This window comes from Canis lupus, chromosome 8 (genome assembly GCF_003254725.2).
Source record: "Canis lupus dingo isolate Sandy chromosome 8, ASM325472v2, whole genome shotgun sequence".
NCBI lineage: Eukaryota > Metazoa > Chordata > Mammalia > Carnivora > Canidae > Canis > Canis lupus.
In genome coordinates this window covers 49,963,718-49,983,695 of record NC_064250.1, presented here as the reverse complement: position 1 = coordinate 49,983,695, position 19,978 = coordinate 49,963,718, and the positions used below count along the sequence as shown (strand labels likewise).

The 19,978-nt window shown below is 52.7% G+C and overlaps 1 long non-coding RNA gene across 1 annotated transcript; it reads left to right on the top strand.

The window, feature by feature from the left end:
• Positions 1 to 17,957: 17,957 nt before the first annotated feature.
• On the top strand, positions 17,958 to 19,498 carry LOC118355550 (uncharacterized). Its single transcript, XR_004818243.2, has 3 exons — positions 17,958 to 18,163; positions 18,740 to 18,787; positions 19,143 to 19,498. It is a non-coding gene; the product is annotated as an uncharacterized LOC118355550 (long non-coding RNA).
• Positions 19,499 to 19,978: the final 480 nt, after the last annotated feature.

Below are 19,978 nucleotides of genomic sequence, written 5' to 3'. Positions count from 1 at the left end.
ATCTCTGAAGCCTGCACCGTAGGAGAGCGCCACTGTGTCCTGCATTGGCATATGAACCTGCTCGGCTCCGGCTCCTGCGGGTATGCATGCCAACGTTATCAAACGTAAGATTCATGGGTGCATCTTCACATGCATCCAGCCCGGGCTGGTACTGTAATGACTACAGAAATTCACTTTTGTTTTCTCTCACACTTTATCAAATCAAGGAAATGAGAACTGGGAATGACCTTATGGTCATCTAGTAAAATGCTTTCTAAACCTTCCTGAGGTCAGAGACACCGTAGAAAAATCTGATAGAAATTATGGATCCTTCCCAGAAAGTACAGGTGCCCTCACACACGTGGATTTGCATACGTTTTCTTTCCTTTTTTTAATTATAAATTTTATGTATTTTTAAGTAGATAAAACATTTCTTTGCCTCGAAATTCAGAAGGTACAAAGGGGAATATAGCACAACCGTAAGGACTGCTTTATGCAATTGGCCCCTCTGCCACACAGTTCCCTTCTGGGATGCTACCAGTGTTACTCAATTTTTAAAGGGGTCTCTGCACATCTAAAGCCCAGGCACAGAACCTGAGTTTGGGACTTCGGTCTAGTCTGTCCACCTCGTAAAGATGAGGCTGCCAAGACACAGAGAGGGAAAGTAAATTGCATAGGGTCATACAGTGGCAGAACCTGGACTAGGTTCCTGTAAGGAACAGCTCTAATGGACATTTTCTTTTTTAAAAAAAAATTCTTTTTAAGGACATGGCTTACCCTAGAGCAGTATATGAGAAAAGGTGATGATGAGGTGGGCAAAGGAGTGTGAGTGCCTGGCAGGGGAGGGCTCAGGGTTTTCACTGACTCTTGGGAGACTAGGAACAAGCATTTGCCCTTTGGTCTCTTGTAGCCATTCCACTTGGGGATGGGGATGTTCAGAGAAGTTTCTAGGTCTCTGACTGCAAATGTGAGGGGGAATCTGAACTAGTAGAGTCTTAACCTTTAAGCTGTGGATCTTCGTGCCACCTCCCTCTTTACGGATCAGAAACTTCTGATGATTTAGACAGATAAGCAACCATCTGGGCATAGAAGTAAGTAGGGAGGGGATCCCTGGGTGGCGCAGCGGTTTGGCGCCTGCCTTTGGCCCAGGGCGCGATTCTGGAGACCCGGGATCGAATCCCACATCGGGCTCCCGGTGCATGGAGCCTGCTTCTCCCTCTGCCTATGTCTCTGCCTCTCTCTCTCTCTCTCTGTGACTATCATAAATAAATAAAAATTAAAAAAAAAAAAAAAAAAGAAGAAGTAAGTAGGGAGAGGGACTCCTGGGTAGCTCAGTTGGTTAAGCATCTGCCTTGCGCTCCATCATGATCCCAGGGTCCTGGGATGGAGCCCCACATCTGTAGGTCCCTCTCTGTGCTCGGCAGGGAGTCTGCTTCTCCTCCCTTCATCCTCTGCCTGCCACTCCCCCTGTTTGCCAGAGCTCTCTTTCTCTCTCTCTGTCAAATAAATTAATAAAGTCTTAAAAAAAAAAAGAAAGTAGGGAGAGAGAAAGATCAACCAGGACTCCTCCTGCCTTACCTTGAGCTAGTTTGGGGCTTCTCTCCTCTCTCCCTGTCATCATCCTCTGCCTGGCCCTCTCTCCCCGGCTGACAGAGGGAACCGAAGGAGAAAAGTGGCACCCCACGTGTTGTGGGATGTGCTGAGTAGATGCACACTAGCCCATCCAAGCTTCAGGCCAGCCTAGGAGGAGGGTGTGATGACTCCCATTTTACAGATGCACCAACTGAGCCCAGAGAGGTTCAATACATAAGGCCATCCCTGTTATGTAATTTCAAGTCCAGGGCAGCCTGGAGCCTGGACTCTTCCCAGGACTCCTAGCCTGTTCCCGGCAAAAAGCATCTGACTTCTGACCCTGAGGACCCAGGGAATCCAGGCTGAGAGCTTAAGTCTCGAACCCTCAGTCCTCTTTCATCTTCCAGCGCCTCAGTGTGATCCTGGACAGTTCCAGAGAGCGTGGCTGTCCACAGGAGGGGCTGTCAGGAAACCCTTAAGAGTGAACATTTCCTAGGCTCAGTGTTTTGGGGACACACAGTGGTGCTGTCCAGTCAGTATGTCCAGTCAGAGTAAGACTGTTGTGAAGGCTCCCTCAGCTGTCTGCTACCTCCAGACTTAATTCAAGAATGAGCCCCAGGCACCTGGTGGCTCAGTAGTTGAGCATCTGACTCTTCATTTCAGCTCAGGTCATGACGTGGGGCTCTGTGCTGAGCTTGGAGTGTCTCTCCCTCTCCCCCTCCCACTGCTCGCATGCTCTCTAAATAAATAAATAAAATCTTAAACAACAACAACAAAAAGAATGAGCCCACCTCGGTCTCAGCTTTGACTGAACAGAGAGGTGGGCAGGAAGCAAATGGGGGTTCTAATTTCTAAGGCACATTGCTTCTCTGGGGACCATCTGCCTCAGGAGCTTCCATCTTCTCTGGCACTTTTGCTTGTTTGAGGGGAAAAGAAGTGGCAATGAACTCTTGAGCCTGGCCTGGTTGTCCTGTCTCTTTGGGGTCACAGATGTGCATACACCCATGTAAGAGATTGTGTGCAGTCTGTATGCAGTTGTGTTTTTTGGTCTTGGGGTTTTACCAGGAAAACTTACCTCTCTGTGAGTGCCATAATGTGGGACCCCAGTCCAGGCTAGACTGAAGAGAAGTGTCCCTGTCTCCCAGCTGGTCTTGGGTGGGCTGCAGTTCCTGCTCATTTCAGACCATGGCTCTGTAGCACACCTGAGCACGTCACATCCTTGCTTAGAAATCTCCCTTGAGGCAGCCCTGGTGGCTCAATGGTTAAGTGCCACCTTCGGCTCAGGGCCTGTTCCTGGAGACCCGGGATCGAGTCCCATGTCAGGCTCCCTGTATGGCGCCTGCTTCTCCCTCTGCTCCTCTCTCTCTCTCTCTCTCTCTCTGTGTGTGTGTGTGTCTCATGAACAAATAAATAAAATCTTTTAAAAAAAAGAAGAAATCTCCCTTGGTTCCTGTTGCCCTTCAGCATAAAGTTCAAATCCTTGGCTTCACTGTTTTCCTCTGCCAGAAGTAGGATATTTGACTTTTTAAAAAGACATTACATATACATGGAGAGAGAGAGAGAGAGAGAGAGAGAGAGAGAACATCAAACAGCATGAAAAGATATTCAAGAAAAGTTGGTCAGTCTCCTTCCAGTCCAGGTCTTTAGTCTTCCTTCTCCCAAGGGAAGCACTACTGGCAGCTCTTTGGGGTATACGTTTATTTATTTTTAATTTATTTATTTGAGAAAGAGAGAGACAGTGAGAGAGAGCAGGAGTGGGAGGAGGGGGAGAAGTAGGCTCACTGCTGGGCAGCTCGATCCCAGGACCCTGGGATGATGACCTGAGCCGAGGGCAGGTGCTCAACAGACCTGAGCCGCCCAGGCACCTGGTGTATACTTTTAGTATACAATGCATGAGGAAACCTAGGCTTACAATATATATCTCCTGGGGATAGATATTGGGACAAGCCAAAGACAAGAAGGAAGGTCCAAGGCAAGGAAGTGGACTTGGGTCAGAGCCTCTGTCTGGGCCTGGCGTATCTCCTAACCCCATAGCTAGAGATTAGCTGTGATTCCTCGGAGGCTCCTGTACAAAGGGTGTGTGTGTGCGTGTGTGCATGTGCACCTGCATCACTGCAGTGTGTTGGGCTCCTTAAGTGAGCCCCTGTGTCGTTTAGGGGGTTCTCTGGAGGGAATGGGGGTGGGGAGAAGTGGGGCGGTGGCCACGGAAGCCAGGTGTCCACGGCAGTGTCCAGAGCCCTTCTCCTTCAATAGCCACGTCCCCTGGCTCTGCCAACACCCAGGACAGACAGCTTGGTGAGGCTGCAGAGCTGCTTCCCTGGGTGACAGACCGGGAACCTGTGGAGAAAAGAAAGAGCAAGGGAGGAACATTATTGAGTGTAACCTTTGGAGCTGACAGTGGGTCAGGCATTGTCATGTACTATTTCTCTTTTATTACGGCTCCTTGTTGCTATTACTCTCCCGGGACAGGAAAATACCCAGGCTAGGTACTGTGATGGCCCCCAGTTTCCAGACAAGACAGCCACAGCACCGAGCAGTAGAGCACTCGCCCCTCCCTCGGTCCACAGGCCCCCCGCCCTCCCCTGCTCTGCGCCCACACCTCACTCCGCAGGAGCGCAAAGCCTTCCAGGGAGGCCTGGGTTGTGTGGCCGGGAGTGAGGAGCAAGCATCGGGAATCCTGGGGCCCTGGGTGAATGGGGTGAATGGCTCGGGAGCCGCAGCAGTGCCAGGTGCCAGGGGGTCCGGCTGCCTCGGGTTTGGGGCGCAGGGGGTGGGTGGTGGGACGCTGGCGGCCAGCACCCCGGGAGAAGCAGCTGTGGAATGCCGGCCACGTGAACGAGAAGGAATTAACTCTGCGCCCCTGGGTCTCAGCCCAGACGGTCACATGACCACCTCCTACAAACTCCCCCCACCCCAGCCCCCCCTTGTCTGCTTAGAGCTGTAGGCCCACAGGGCTCTGTCTGGTTAGGACCAGGCCACGGGGTCCTAGGTGCCTGACTCACCCACTAACCAACTTGCCCAATTCGTTGAGGGTGAGGGAGCCCGCTGGAATTAGGACCATTTTAGGGGAGGGGGAGAGAGAGCTGGGAGCCTCTCAGGGTAGGACAGAAAGGGGGGGGGCCGCAGGGCAAGAGCTGCTGTGGAGTGCCCCCCTTACGTGGGGTTAAACTGCCTGGCCAGGCCATCTGCCCGAAGGCAGGTTCTCAGGCTCCAGCAGGGTCCTGGCCCAGAAGGGTCTCTATGCCACTTGGGTGAGTGGGACAACTCAGCTAGGGCTGGGGCAGGCGGGGCCAGAGGCTCAGGGAGCTGGCACCTGCAGCTCCTCATTGGCCTGGGGCCCGGCACAGGCCCTATAACTGACTCCTACCTGGGCAAGGCCTTGGCCCCCTCCCCCCCAACCCGGCACCCCCTCCCCTCTGCCGAGGAGGAAGGGGTCAGCAGGTGTCAGCCAGCCACAGCCACTGCCTCTAGCACCCTGGGGAAGCAAGGGCCTCTGACAGCCTGCACCAACTTTTCTTAATCCCACATGGTTCAGCTCAAGCCCTTCTCCCTGAGAAGCAGCTGAGTCAGAGTCTGCTGCCTCCTTATCCCTTCATCTCCTGTCCCACCTGCCAGTGGCTTCTTCCCAGGGCTCTCCTCCCCGCTGAGGCCAAGTGCCTGCAGCAGGGTTCCTGTTCCCTTAGGATGGCAGAGGCAGCCGGAGACACCTAGAGCCCAGGCTGTTGCTTGGCTGCAAGGCTGCACCCTCTCCTTTTGTCTTCTCAGCTTGCCTGCTTCTTCTTTGGTGCTTCCCAAAGTCCGTGCTTTGGTGACATCTTGTAGCCACCCAACGGACACTGACTGATTAATGTCTGGGTTCAAATCCTGACTCTGCTGCTCATGTTAGGCAAGCTGCTTGATTTCTTGGGGCCTCAGTGTCCTCCTGTGAAATGAGATTACCCCTTACAAGGATGTTGGAAAAAAATTTTTTTGAACTTAATAAATTTTATTTAAGCTGCTACATTCAAAATATCATTACTTCAACATAAAACCAATACAAAGTTGGTAATTTGATGTTGGAAGAATTTAAACACATAATGCAAGTCGGCGAGGCTCTCAATGAATGTTGGCATTCTCGCTACCCTTACCCTTGCTTGGCTCAGCTGCCTTGTCCCCTCTGTGCCTCCACCCATGCCTCCTCCCCCCTGCCCAGTGCTGGGAGGGGAAAGGATGGATAGGGCTCCAACCACCTGACCCTAGGAGCACAGATGAGGCCTGTCTCATCTGGGGCACTAGGAAAGACTCCTTCCAGAAGGTAGGGTCTAAAAGGAAGGAGAAATTGGGGAGAAGAGGACTAGGAGGCAAGAGATGATGATTCTGCTGGAGAAGGGCAAGGAGTTAGCTTGATTTGTCTGGTGTGTAGGGAGAGGTGAGGTGGGACCAGCAAGCAAGACCTCCTGAGCTAAACTGAGGAGCTTGGAATTAATCTTAAAGGGCTTTTGAAAAATGTGAGCAGAGGGACAGTGTCTGATTTGCCATTTGAAAAGATCTTTCTGGCAGTAGCGTGAGGACTAGATTAGCCCGGAAAGAGAACCAAGGCTGGGAAACTAGCTAGAAGGCAATTGTAGGATCCAGGCAGGAGGTGATGAAGCCAAAGTAAGGAGGGGCTGTGGAGTAGGGAGGGGTGCAGAGGTGTTAGGTGGAGAGAAGGCAGGCTCTGGTACTAAGATGTGCTCTGGTGCATGAGGGACAGGCAGAGGAAGGAAGGAGGCAGGGCTAGCCCTCAGTTTGGGTGCCCAGGGAATGCAGCATGGGAGCAGGTTTAGGGGGAGACGTCTGGTCCCCTTTGGACACTGGCTTGAGGTGCTTTGGGCCAAGTGCGGGGAGATGCCAAGGTGAGTAGGTGGATGTGCCTGTTTGGACTCTGCAGACAGGTCCAGGCAGGAGCAAAGAGGGGTTGTCTTCCTCGTGGGTGGTTATTGGAGGTGTGAGCTTGGATGAGGTCCCTGAGGGAAAGAGGACAGAATGACAAGGCTCGGAATACTGAGGACACTGGGCTGCAGGAGGAGATGAGTAGCCAGCCAGAGAGGTGAGAGGACAGCCACAGGAAGTAGTGTCCTGCCTGCCAAAGAAGATGGCACAGGACGGAGTCCTGGATAGAGCTGGGTGCTGGCTGAGAGGGAAGATAAGGCAGCAGGGGGGCCCCTGGAGACCCTGGCCAGCGCAGCATGTGCAGGATGGAGGTGGCGGGAAGTACAGGGGCAGCAGGAGACCCAGCTTGTCCCAGTCTTGGCTCTGAAGGGAAGCAGAGAACTTGGCAGCCAGGGGGCAGGTGGGAGGAGTCCCTCTGATGCATGCTGAGAGAGACAGAAACACGGCTATAGGGAAGGGCTCATGGAGAAGGAGATGTTGAATTTACCAGAAGGCGAATGGTGATTAATGAGTGACAGCCCCCAAGAGGGGAGGAGACATCCAGGAGAAGCAGTACAGGATCCAAAAAGTCATATGGATAGTGGCCATTTACATAGTGCTTACTAGGTGCCAGGCACCATTCTAAGTGCTTTACGTATGCTAACCCACTTAGTCCACACGATGACCCCACAAAGTAGGGGCTGTTAGTTATCCACATTTTCCAGAAGAAGGATCCAAACATAGAAAGGTTAAGCAGCTTGCCCAAGGTTACAAACCTACTAAGTGATGCTGCTGATTTGCCAGGACCTGAACCCAGGTATGGTGCTGCCAGAGGTATGTCATGGTCAAGAGCACAGATTCTGGGGCCAAATAGCCTGGATTTGTATCCCAGTTCCTCCACTTACTTGCTTCACCTCTCTGTCTCTCGGTTTCCCCACCAGGAAAATGGGCATGAGGATTATACCTAATTCATAGTGCTGTTGGGTGGATCAAATGTGTAAACACCCATGGAACACTTAGAGCAGGGCTCGGGACATAGAAAGCACAAGCAGAGGGGCTCCCCCAGGATTGAATTGGGTGCCTCTTACACTGGAAGCAGCGGGAGGCAACCAGCATGGGGCTGATAGAGGGCTTTTTGTATCACGTTTGCCTATTTATGGGCCCTCTCCTGCGGCAGCCAGGGCCCCTTGGAAGCAGGCTTGGGAGCTGCTTATGCTAGAATTGAAGAAGCCGTGGGGACTTCTGTGCTGTACTCAGTCACTATGGAACCCGCTGCATGTTACTGTAAGCCTCAGCCTCCTCCCAGGCCAAATGAGGCGATGATACCTACCTGCCGAGCTGTGGGGTGGGAAGGATGCTAACCCCTCCTATAGAAGCTCCCTCCTGCACTCCTACACACATTGTAGGAGCAGGGGCCAGGTACTGTTCTAGAGTGAAATTATTAGTATTTGCCTTGATGTTTCAGCAGAGTACCTAGATGCTCCATAAATGTTGGTCAGAGGAGGAAAGAGGGTGTCTCCAGTGAGGACTAAGGAACAGGCAGGTGAGGGGGGAGGTGCCAGGATTAATTAGAAGAGGAATGGGGGTAAGCACCCCTCTCTCCCCTTTGCTCCATAACACGCACCATTAGATGCCTGCAGGACAGCACTCACTCTATGGGTTGACGGGCAGATCCCTGGCTGCATGCTCACATAACCTGGAAGATAAGTGTCTAGGGTGGTAAGGGGATGGGTGGCAGAGCCTCCAGGCCAGTGGAGGATTTGCTCCCAAGGCCTGAACTCTTGAGTTCAACCCACTTGAGTTGCCTATGTGATTTCCCCAGTTAAGGGAGGAATTTGTTCAAGGGGATAATGGGTTCTGGGCAGGACTGGCTTCACGGACATGGACCAGGTTTGAAAGGGATGTTTTAATGCTCTGGTGTTGCCATTTTGAAATTCTTAATCATTTTGAACAAGGAGCCCTACATTTTCATTTTGCTGGGAGCCTGCTAACTCTGTCGCAGGTCCTGGTTCTCAGGCCTGGGGTGCTTGCCTGTCTCCTTGTCCGTGATGAATCAGAGGGTCCATTGCTGCAGGTGGCAGCAGCTGAGAGCTGCATGGCCAGGCCAGAGGGCGTGGGGGAGGCAGCTTATGGTTCCGGCCCTCCCGAGGGCTGGAGCAGGTGTGAGACCTGCGGTATTGAATAGAGTATGCTGGACTACTGGGTTTGTGTCCTCACTCTGCCACCAGCCAGCTGTGGGCTCTGAAGTAGGTAAGGGACATCTCTGAGCCTATTTCCTCATCTGTAGAATGGGGAGGGAGTGAACACATCATGGAACAGTACCAGGGTTCAACTATTTTTTTTTTAAAGATTTTATTTATTTGTTCATGAGAAACACAGACACAGAGACATAGGCAGAGGGAGATGCAGGCTTCCTGTGGGGAGCCTCATGAGGGACTCAATCCTAGGACCCTGGGATCACGACCTGAGCCAAAGGCAGATGCTCAACCACTGAGCCACCCAGGGGCCCTGAGGGTTCAATTAGCTAATTAATGTATGGAAAGTACCTGGTTCATGGTTGGTGCTTAGCAAATATTTGCTGTCAAGTGTGTGGTTGGGGTAGAAAGGCAGTTGGATTGTGACTAATGTGCACTCTAGGAGAGAAGAGGCCCTGAGGCCCCTCCCTGCTGTCCCAGGAACCACATTCAAAGAAATGAGTGGCCAGCTCCCCCTCCAAAGTGGCCACTGTCTTTGGCCCCTTCTGGCCAAGAGCTTTGCCATTTCCAGAGTGAGCAGAGGGAGAACAAATCGCACCTCTGGTCCAGTGATTGGAATATCAGGCTGCCAGACCTTGTTCTGGGAATTTGCAGGGCGCTGCCCCTCACTCCCCCCCCCACCATTCCACACCCTAGTTTCCCTGAGACCCTGTCTGCTGTAACACAGGCCTCGCTGCCCATGCAGCGGCAAGGCTAGCCCAGTTTTTCCTGTATCAGTGCCGGGCCTGATCAGTGCCCTTCTCTCTGGAGGGCCTCCCCCTCCAGGGAACAGAGCTATGGGCTGAGGTCACATGCTGCCTCCTTTTCAACCCCCTGGTGTCCCCACCCCTTTTCTGATCCTTGATTTACCCTGAGCTGGATTAAGACCTCTAAGCAGCCCCGAGAGCTGAGAGGTTGAGGTGTATGACCCCCTCCCCCCACCCACAAGCTATTCACATACAATCTCAAAATAAAAATCACTGTAAACCTTAAAATCAGTGTGAGGAAGTCCAACAGAGTTCTGTTTTTTTTCCCAGGATGACTACTTCCTTGCTATTTTTGAAATACTAGGAATCAGCCCTTTAAAAAACCAAACCAGAGCGCTGTTGATGCCCTTTTACTGCCAGTGCCCTAGCACATACTTAATCTGTCTGTTGGGCAACCTGGCCTCGTCTGCCCCCTCCCCTGTGCCAGAGCCGGACAGAGGACTGGGGCATTGGGTCACTCTGCCCAGAGACTTCCCCCAGCGTGAGGGAAGCCCTGGGCCAATCAGCCGCTGCTGGGGAGGTGACGTCAGGAAAGCCCAGAAGGTTCCACTTCCGCCCCGGCCGGCCACAGTACACCCTCTCCTTCCCACTAGAGTGGCCAGGGCCAGCCCGGGCCCCCTTCCAGTCCTCCAGCTGGCCAAGGTTAGTCCCCAGGCCTGCTGTCCTGTACTCCACACCTGTCCGGCAGGTCTCCCCACCCCAAGCCACTTGCCCTCCCTGTTGGGGTGGGAGCCAGCTAAGTGCTGGGATTTCTTCTGCAGACTGGCTCTTCCGGATCCTGCTTGTAAACGCTGGTTAAAACTGAACCTCACGTGCCTGGCAAGGAAGGTGCCGTGGTGGGAGGTAGAGAAGGCAGGCAGAAGGCTCTGCACCAGCGGGAAGACCAGTCCTTCTTAAGCATAATCAGAGAGTGCCCCAGAGAGAGAGGCTGATGAGCAGCCTAGAAAATTCTAAGGGGGTGGGAGCTTTCAGAGCACTTTATTTTGCAGAGAGCAAACAGGCCTAGAAAGAGAAGGGCAGGTGGTTTCCACAAGGTGATCAGCAGGCAAATGGCAGGTGGAACAGAGCCCTGTTGGCCTTGCCTCAGTCCTCCCCTCTCCCTGAATGAGGCATGAGGACAGTCCTCTACCTCCTGTCTGCTCCTCCCCTGAGCACCCCCCTGATGAAGCTGGGAGACACCCTGCATCCCCAACTGCTCCCCCAACTGCTTTCCTGCTCGGCTGTCTGCCCACCAGCCAGCACTCTGCATCCATCCAACGTGCCCCCCCCTTCATCTCACCGAGGGAACAGACATTCATTGAGCATCCGGCCCCTACAAAGCCACAGATTCTTCTCGATAAGAAACCAAAGCCAGAGGTTAGATGTTTTCTGCAGGAAATTTCACATTCCCAGGGAGAGAAGGAAAGGATGAGTGGATTTAGAGCTCTTTACAAGTGCAGGGGGTTTCCCCTACAGGACTCTGAGCCTTAGACCAAACAGCCCCTTGGGGCAGTACCCCTATCCCTGAGACAGGCCCTGCAGCCCAGCTGCCCGGAGTCTCCCCGGGGAGAGCAGGGGCTGAGGGTCCTCATTCTGGAGCTGGTGTTGACAGATGGCCACTCTGGTGAAAGGCTTGGCAAGGAGGAATGACAGATAAGGACTAGGAGTGCAGCTTCACATGTGTGTCTTTTGCTCTCTTGCCCTTTTTTGGAGTTCGAGCCTTGTCCCCATTGCTCTGGGGGGATCGATTAGATTGTACGTTTCCTTCCTCCCTCAGTGCTCCCCCCAGAAAAAGCCATAAAGTCTAGAGATGGGGCGTTTGGAAGGAATTCATTCAGACCTTGGGATGAGATGGAAGAGGGTTCGGATTTCTTCTGTATCAAGAGTGATCTTGGAGAAGTCATTCAGTGCCTCGAATTTCTGTTCTGTGAAGCAGAAAGACTAGTGCTTCCTTCAAAGCATGATGAAGGGAATCAGATGATTGTGAACTAACGACGAAGTCCTTGCAATGCGTGGATGTTATTATCTTCCTAAAGGAAAAAGTCAGCGTGGCGGTTAGGGAAGGTAGTTGGGGGAATGACAAGCTTCAGCTGAGAGGCTGTTGCCAAAACGGATTGTGTCCCAGAGTCCTGAGACTTCGAGCTATAGGAGGGAGGCTACGGATGGACCAGGTCTTTGCCTTACCTGGGTAAGTAGCAAGAAACCTGCGTTGCTGAGGAAGCGGGGGAGCAGCAGGTGCTCACTGTCCCCAAGATGGAATGCACGGATGGACCCTTTCAGAGTGCAGGGCCCCAGGGCCTATGGCCAGACAGGAGCAGTGACATTCCCTTCCCAACTGACTCCACCCCAAGGGTCCTCCCCAAAAAGAGGCTCTCTGGCCTGTCTGGGAAGCTGACTGCACCTGTCCGGGGTTCCAATGAGCCTGGTAGCTGCAGGGGGGCTTGGAGGATATATGGAAACAGCCTAAATGGGGCCAAGGGTCCGTGGCTGGAGGAAGAGAGTGCTGCTGCTACAGGCTGATGCACTCTCCTTAGATTATGTAAACATTTCCCTCAGCCCCCTGCAGAGTATGTATAAGCGATAACTTGGAGGAGATACCAATCTGGTTGGGGCAGGTCATCAAAACCGGGAACAGTCCCTGCCAAACAGGAACATCCTGCCCCCCTCAGCTGAGCTGCTGCTTGGGTTATTTGGGAGGAATGAGAGATGTAATCACATTCTCAGAGTCAGGAAGCATGGCCTGTCCTTGCCTTACTGGGTCTTCTAGTCCATTATCATTTATTCAACTTTTGGAATGTGGTCATAAATAAGCCAAAGTCTTTGTTGTTGATATGCTCAGCCTAGCGAGGAAGAGTTCCAGAAACACACAACTTGGTAACGGAGGAGCTGCGGTTTTAGGTTGGGCTCTTTGGCTTGGGTTTTGACAAGTGAGTAGGAGTTCGAGGGGCAGTGAGGGAGAAATTCCAGCTCTTACTTGTCCAACACTTAAGCTAAGAAACTGCCCTTGTGCAGAACACATGAGTGCTGGGAGGTGCTCTAAGCTTGAGGGAAAGCATGACTCAGGAATGAAGCCATTCTGGGTCTGAAGGTGAATCTCCCTGATATTGTAATTTTGGTCTCTACTCTTCCCTGGGCTCAGATGGAAGAAAATACGGCCCGAACCAAATTTTTCTCTCTAAGGAGGCCATCCAATGCTTCTGTAGCTGGAGCACAGAGGTCGAGGGAGAATGTCTCTGCATTGCAGAGAGTGAATACACAGATGAGACACCTTCCACCCTGCCCTGACTGCACCTGCCAGGCACCCACATCCCTCTTAACCTGCTCTTGCCTCGTCCCAAAATAGCCCAGCCAAAGCCTGACCTGCCTGCCATTCTAGTTCTCTCACTTGGCTCCGTGCATCAGAACCCGGACTCTTACATGGCTATTTTCTGTCATTCCCTAGGTCCTGAGCTTGCACCAAAAAGCTGTTTGATTCTGCAGCCCCCCCGCCTTAGGTACTCTCAGGCAAGTCCCCATGAATCACAAAAGTCACAGTCCCTGACTATGTACCCACAGGCAGTCACCCGCTTGAACATGACAGAGCTAGGGTTCACCATTTCCATGACCAGATGGACCAACTGCAGGACAGAGCTGGAGAAGCAGGCATACCTGGTCTCTTTGTGACCACAACTCCTCATTGCTAAAACGGCAGGGAAATGCAAAGCCAGCCATGGATTTGGTCTCAGCTGAATTTTTTCAATGAATTAAAGGCATATCAAATAAATAAATAAATAAATAAATAAATAAATAAACAAACAAATATCCAGTTATCATGTCTTACCTCTTCTCTCTCTATATATATATAATATAATTTATTATTATTATATTTTTTTAAGTAGGCACTTTGCCTAACATGGAGCTTGGACTCATGACCCCAAGACCAAGAGCCACACCCTCCACCGGCTGAGCCAGCCAGGTGCTCCTGTGTCTTACCTCTTTTCAAATTAGAGTTTCCCCATGTGGCAAGTAAGGGTGGGACTTCGTTACCTCCTTCACCAAAGGGAAAGGCAAGACACTGAAGAGGGATTTGCTCACAGTTCCTTTATTTAACAGATACCTATGGACCACCTACTACCTGCCAGCTTCTAGTCCAAGCACAGGGGATTCGGAGGAAGCAAAACAAAGGTCCTGTCCTCAGGAAGCTTACATTCTGGTGCAGCAGACCAACAACAAGTAAATATATCAAAATATGTCAGGTGGTGCCAAGTGTTGAGAAGCCAGATAGAGTAGGTGGGGAAGAAGGATTGGGGACTGGGGTGGGACCATAAGGTGGTCCTAGGAGGCCCTGCAGGTGATATGACATCAGAGAAGAGACTTGTTATAGACATGGGGCAAGAGTGTTCCCGGCCATGAGACAAAGTCATCATTATCACACTGTACTGTACACACCGATTTAACCTGGCAGTCCCGGCAGCTGGGCGGTGACTGTTTGAAAGAAGGAATGACATTTACTGGCGTTGGGTCTTCCGTTCTGAATACGGCCCATAAGTTGTTTGCATGTTTCTATCTCCCCTTCTGGAAGATCATTTGTAATACAAAATGTCAGTCCAGCAACATTGCTTAGGACAGAGGAGAGCGCTGGTGGACTGACGGCCTTGCAGACACAATAGAATGCGTGAGCAGAGGCCTGTAGCGGGGTGTGTGGCACAGGCCTAGGGCAGAAGCATATCCCAGGGAGGAGGCAAGAGTGATCTTCAGTTTCAGTCCCTGTGGCTGATGTGGTGGCTCTGTTGGTCTGCTACAGAAAAATAATTGCAAACATCTGTATCATGTCAGCTGCTGTCCTAAGCACTTTGCATACATTAATGCATTTAATCCTCATAAAAGACCTAGGTGACAGGTGCTATTATCACACCCATTTTACAGGCCAAGGTTCTGAAGCAAGGAGACGTGAAGTGATTCAGCTACGGTCCACATGGCTAATACTCGGCCGAGCCAAGATCTGAACGCGAGAGCCCCCCTCGTACTCTTCCCCCAGAGATTTCAACTCCGCATCCATGCCCCCTACACTGGTCCCCTCAATCTTTCACTGGAGTGTTTGTGCTCTCAGAGTCTCTGAGAAGCCGAAGGGTTTTTGGAATTCAACTTCCAGGGAGGTCAGCGGTAAGCAAAGATTTCAGAAAAAAATTACATTTTAATTATAAGTCATTGAACACATGTTTATGCAGCCGTATGTTATAGTGAACAACACAAAAAGCCAGGTGAATTTTTAAGATAAAAAAAAATGCCACGCTTTTGGTGGGTTGCAGGATTTCTGTCCCCAGGCTTCCACCCCTGGCCCCCAGCTCAGGGAACTGTCATAGTATGTCCAGCACAAGGATGAGTGTGTGTGGGAGTGTGTGCCCATGCATGCATGTACCTACACACACACACACAGAGTTCCCAGTCTGGATAGAAGTGAGTGAGTCATGGACCATGTCAGGCTGGGATGCAGTAGGAAGTGTCACTTTCTGCTGATTCTTCTTGGGGCCTGGGCATGGGGTGGGCAGTGGGGGGCGCCGGGCAAGGAAGGGAGAGGCCTTGGCTCTCTCCACCAGAGCTTGTGCAGGGCTCCAAGAGCTTCCGGCTTGTGCCTGTGAGACGATGGCACAAGAAGCTCATCCCCCCTTAACACCAGCGAGACAGCGGGGCAGGAGGCAGGAGGAGCCCCTCCTCATCCCCTGCGACCCCACCCAGGCCCAGCATCCACCTTGCGGAGCACATCCTCAGCTGTTCCCTCCTGCGGGGCGGGAGGCGTGTTCCGTGACCTCTGCTTTGTGCACGTCGGTGCACGTCTAGCCCAAGGAACGGTGTCCTGGCTGCCACGTGCCACAGAATGGGTCCCCCCACCCCCGGGGGAGGCCGTGCCCACGGGAGTTTTAAAGGCAGAGCAGGAGGGATGTAAGCCGACACTTCCACCCACTATTGACAAGGAGCTGACGTGCCTCTCTGAGGACGGACCTGGTGATTAATGTGCCCGCGTCTCCATTGACAAAGCCAAAAAGCAAACACACCAGCGAAGGCAGTTAGTCACGCAGGGACCCGGGGAGCCGGAGCGGCGGTGGAAGGGAGTGGAAGGGAAGGGGCGAGGAGGTGCGGGGTGTGTCTGGGCGAGTAGGAAGGGCTCGGGCGGGGCGGGCGGGCCAGAGCCAGAGGCAGAGCCAGAGCACCGAGCTGTCTGTGCATCTGGGAGGAAGTGTATGTGCGAGAGGGGAACGTGAGGGAGTGTGTCTGAGAGTGTGTAGGGGCGGTGTGGGGAGCCGCGGGTGACTGACAGGGGGAGGCAGGGAGGGGAGGGGGGGCGGCCTCTCTCATCCCTCCTTCAGCCAGGAGGGCTTCTGGAAAGCCCTGCAGTTTGCAAGTGAGGGACAGGCAGGAGAGGTGAGATTTCATTACCTTTCCCTTTGTGTGATATTTTCGAGTTAGAAATGTAAGACGGGAACTATAAATAATCCAGTCACAGCTGCGACGTCCTGGAGATTTATGGTGCATGCCAATGCCAGCCAGCTCCGGGCTGGGGGCGGGGGCTGGGCTTACAGAGCCCAGATGACAGGCCCACTCTCCTGCACTGGGTCCCGGGTCCCCCAGTCCCTCCCTCCGGACCCACACAGCCCAGCAAGGAGAGGGGCTCACAGAGCCCCTCACAGCCCCCCCCGCCCCGTTTGTCCTGGGCAGCCTGGAGCCACGAGTTCTGAGTAGGCAGCGAGGGAAGGTGGGGAAGTTCGGTGAGGCAGGGGGGCAGGCCTGCCCTGGGGGCCCCCCTGTGCTCAGCTGCCTCAGACGAGAGGAGCCGACAGGTGGCCCAGACACAGATGGGCTCAAGTCTGATGAGGTCCCGGAAGCATGGGCCAGTGGCCCTTCGTTCCTGTTCCCCTTTATGGGCAAGGGTCTTGTTCTGTGCAATGTCAGCAAACACTGCCAAGCTGTGCTTGGTGCAAGACTGGGGGGTGTGAGGGGGGCTGACGGTCGCCCCGCCCCCGGACAGGGTGCACACCCTATTGGCCCGGGAAGGGGTCATTCTCCAAGACCTTGGGGACTGCTGGCCAGGACAGTGACACCCCAGGGAAGAGATAGACCGTGTGTTTGGGGCAATGAGAGGGTTTGTCCTCAGAACCCAGGGGACTGGAGAAAGAGGAGGGTCAGGGGTCTCAGGGAGAGGACCTGGTTCAAGGCACCCCTGTGACATGCCTGTGCTTCCCTCACAAGAGTACTTATCTGGCCGTGTCCCTCACAAGCACTTGGCTTCCTGGGGGCAAGAAACAGGGATACACTGCTCTCACGGCAGCCCGGAGATTGCATGAGCCCGAGCCCTGGTTTAGTGCATCAGTTCTGCACAACAGTGGGACCCTGGTGCCGACATGTCCACAGACTGGAGCCCTGGGAGGGAGTGGCAGGGGGAGCAGAGCCAGCTGGGTTCCCCCCCCTTAGTCCTCAGGCTGTCTGCCACCCTGCCCCTGGCCTCTCCTGCCCTCCCTGGAAACCCCGGGGCTGGTGTGGCCCGGTTACCGCTGGCACCAGCCTGACACCTCGACGGTTTTCGTTTTGCTTTTCTTCTAATTCTCTGAGCAAATATTGAACATGCAGAGAGACATCCGAGTCCTAGGCATGGGGGTGGGGTGGACGTGGTAACACAGCTGGCTACTTCTTTGGGCAAATCAGTCAAGATCAACCTCAGCCCCAGGCCTCTGGCAGAGGGAGGCTGCTGAGAGGGTGTGGGGGGGGTGCTAGCCCGGTGGGCAGGGAGGGGCCCTACCTTCAGAGGACACCTTCAGGGAGGAGCATCTGTTGTATGACTGTGGACTTTCAAAGTGGCCACACAGGGGTCATGGCAGGGTCTTTTCTGGGGGCCAAGGTGGTCTATTCTCTCTCAGCCTCCAACAGCAAACCATGTCTGGGAGTGGAGCACACATAGTAGCATTAAATCCCTTGGGGTGTCTCAGAGGCAGCTCAGCTGAAAATGACCTCAAAGCAAGCTTGCCTTATTTCGGGAATGACAGAGCCATGACATTCAGAAGGGGAACCTGGAGGTTCTGAGGATGTCTCCTCGCCTGATACATTCCCGCCCCACCTGTTAGGAGTCATGGCTATATGTATCATCACACTGTCCTGGGTGGTTGTGCCAGTCAGGGGTCTGATTGCAAGCAGCAGAAATAGACTCTGACTTTCCTTCCTTCTTTCTTTCTTTTCTTTCTTCTTTCTTTCTTTCTTTCTTTCTTTCTTTCTTTCTTTCTTTCTTTCTTTTCTTCTTTCTTTTCTTTCTTTCTTTTTAGAGAGAGAGAGAGATAACATGTGAGCAGGTTAGGGGAGGGCAGAGGGGCAGAGGAAGAGGAAGAATCTTAAGCAGACTCCTTGCTGAGTGTAGAGCCCCACTCCGGGCTTGTTCTCACACCCCTGAGATCACGATCTGAGCTGAAATCAAGAGCCAGATGCTTAACCAACTGAGCCACCCAAACGCCCCTGGACTCTGACATTCTTTCTCTCTTTCTTTTTTTTCCTTTCTTTCTTTCTTTCTTTTTTTTTTTTTTTTTTTGGACTCTGACATTCTTAAGCAGAGATTTGGAGCTGCTCACAGCTTCAGCAGGAAGGCTGGGCTCCCAGCTTGGAAGATGGGCAGCATGCAAGAGATGCCAGCAATCAGCGTCATTGCCAAAGTCATGCCATAGGGCAGTCTGCCTAGATGCCTTTGTCGTTACCACCTCTCTACCATCAACGGTGTGATGACAGGTAATTTTATGTGTTGACTTGACTGGACCCCGAGATAGCCGATATTCGGTCAAACATTATTCTGCAGGTGTTTCCACGAGGGTGTCTCTGGAGAAGATTAACCCTTGAATCCCTAGGCTGGCTAAGGCAGATTACCCTCAGTGCTGGTGGGCTTGAATAGAACAGAAGAGTAGAAGAAGGGAGAATTTTCTATCTGCCTGACTGTTGAGCAGAGGGATAGGTCTTCTCCTGCCCTTGGACTGGGACTTGCCTTATTGGCTTTCTTGGTCCTCCAGGTCTTTGGATTCAGACTGAAATGTACAGTATTGGCCCATAAATACTCTTCAGGGAGGGGAATCCCCACCCCATCTCCCCATACAGGAAAGGAGCATTCTGGATGGCCTTCCCAGTGTGTTCCTCTGGAGCCCCATCCTTCCATTCTTGTCTCCCAACTCTGAAGTCCAGGAGGCTGACCTGTGTGGGCTGCATCAGCCGAACTTCCATGCCTCTGGCTTCCAGGGTCTCCCCCTGGAGGAGACTGGGAAGATGGGCAGAGAGACACAGGGGTATTTTTCCCTTTGTTTCTTTCTTTTGCAGCTCTGGCTCTCTTCAGATTCTACTCATCTCCCTCCCTGCCCCACCAGGGTAGGTCCTCACCATTCCTCTTGGTTTCTCTTAGCACTGCTTGCTCTCGGCAAATAGCCCCTTTCTGAAAAACTCCTCAATTGCCCTGTTTGAGTGTAACACCTCTTTCCTGCTGGCACCTCAAATGGTACAAGACACTTGGAGATTGGGAGGCAACAGAGCCCCAGCAAATGCCCACAACGTGGTGGTGCAGACGCCCAGGGGAGGCCAGGGGCATGGACTTTGGAGACAGACCTACCAGGGTCTGAATTTTCAGCCCTTCTCAGTACCTGTAGGAACTTGGTCAAGTTCCTTAACCACACTGACCCTTCTTTGTTCTTCATCTGGGAAATAAAAATTAATGTTTATCTCACAGATTTCTGTTGAGAATCGGATGAGATCAATTCTTAAGCACTCGGCACTCAGGAGACCAATGATGACCAAAAGGGCCCCCCCGATGCACCAGCTCCCACTGATCAGTTAAGGGCTCCTTGGAAGACTGGGTGAAGGAGTCCAACATCTCCTGGCCTGGAGGTGGCAGGTGTACTCCTGATTGATTAGTGATGGGACGCCCGGGTGGCTCAGCAGTTTAGCTCCGCCTTCGGCCCAGGGCGTGATCCTGGGGTCCCGGGATCGAGTCCCGCATTGGGCTCCCTGCATGGAGCCTGCTTCTCCCTCTGCCTGTGTCTCTGCCTCTCTCTCTCTCTGTGTCTCTCATGAATAAATAAATAAAATCTTAGAAAAAAAAAAGATTGATTAGTGATGTCTGTCATGGCACATGCCTGGGAAATGGCAGTAGAATGCACTTACCTTCTCTGTCGTAAACACTCCCTAAATGATGGCTGTCAGGTTTTATATTTCTATGCTCCTTGGGAAAGGAAGTTGGATTCTGCTGGGGTCACAAAGGCTAGGATCCTGTTTGACCGCCAGCACAGCCCAGGTCCTGAGTCATCGAGCTGCGTCTCCTGGCACAGCCCAGATTTCTCAGCAGGACAGATGCTCTGGCCAGCACTTTCCTTTAATCAGCAAACTGCTCAGCCCTGTCTAGGTTGTTGAAGGTCTTCTTTCTCTGGGGACCTTCTCTTGCTCTTTTTCCATCTCTAAGAGCCCAGCCTAATTCTCCCTGCCATCAGATTACACACACACCCCTGTGTCCACTACCCTCTCCCCATCGAAATTTATGGGGAATTACATGCATTTAACTTGAATGTC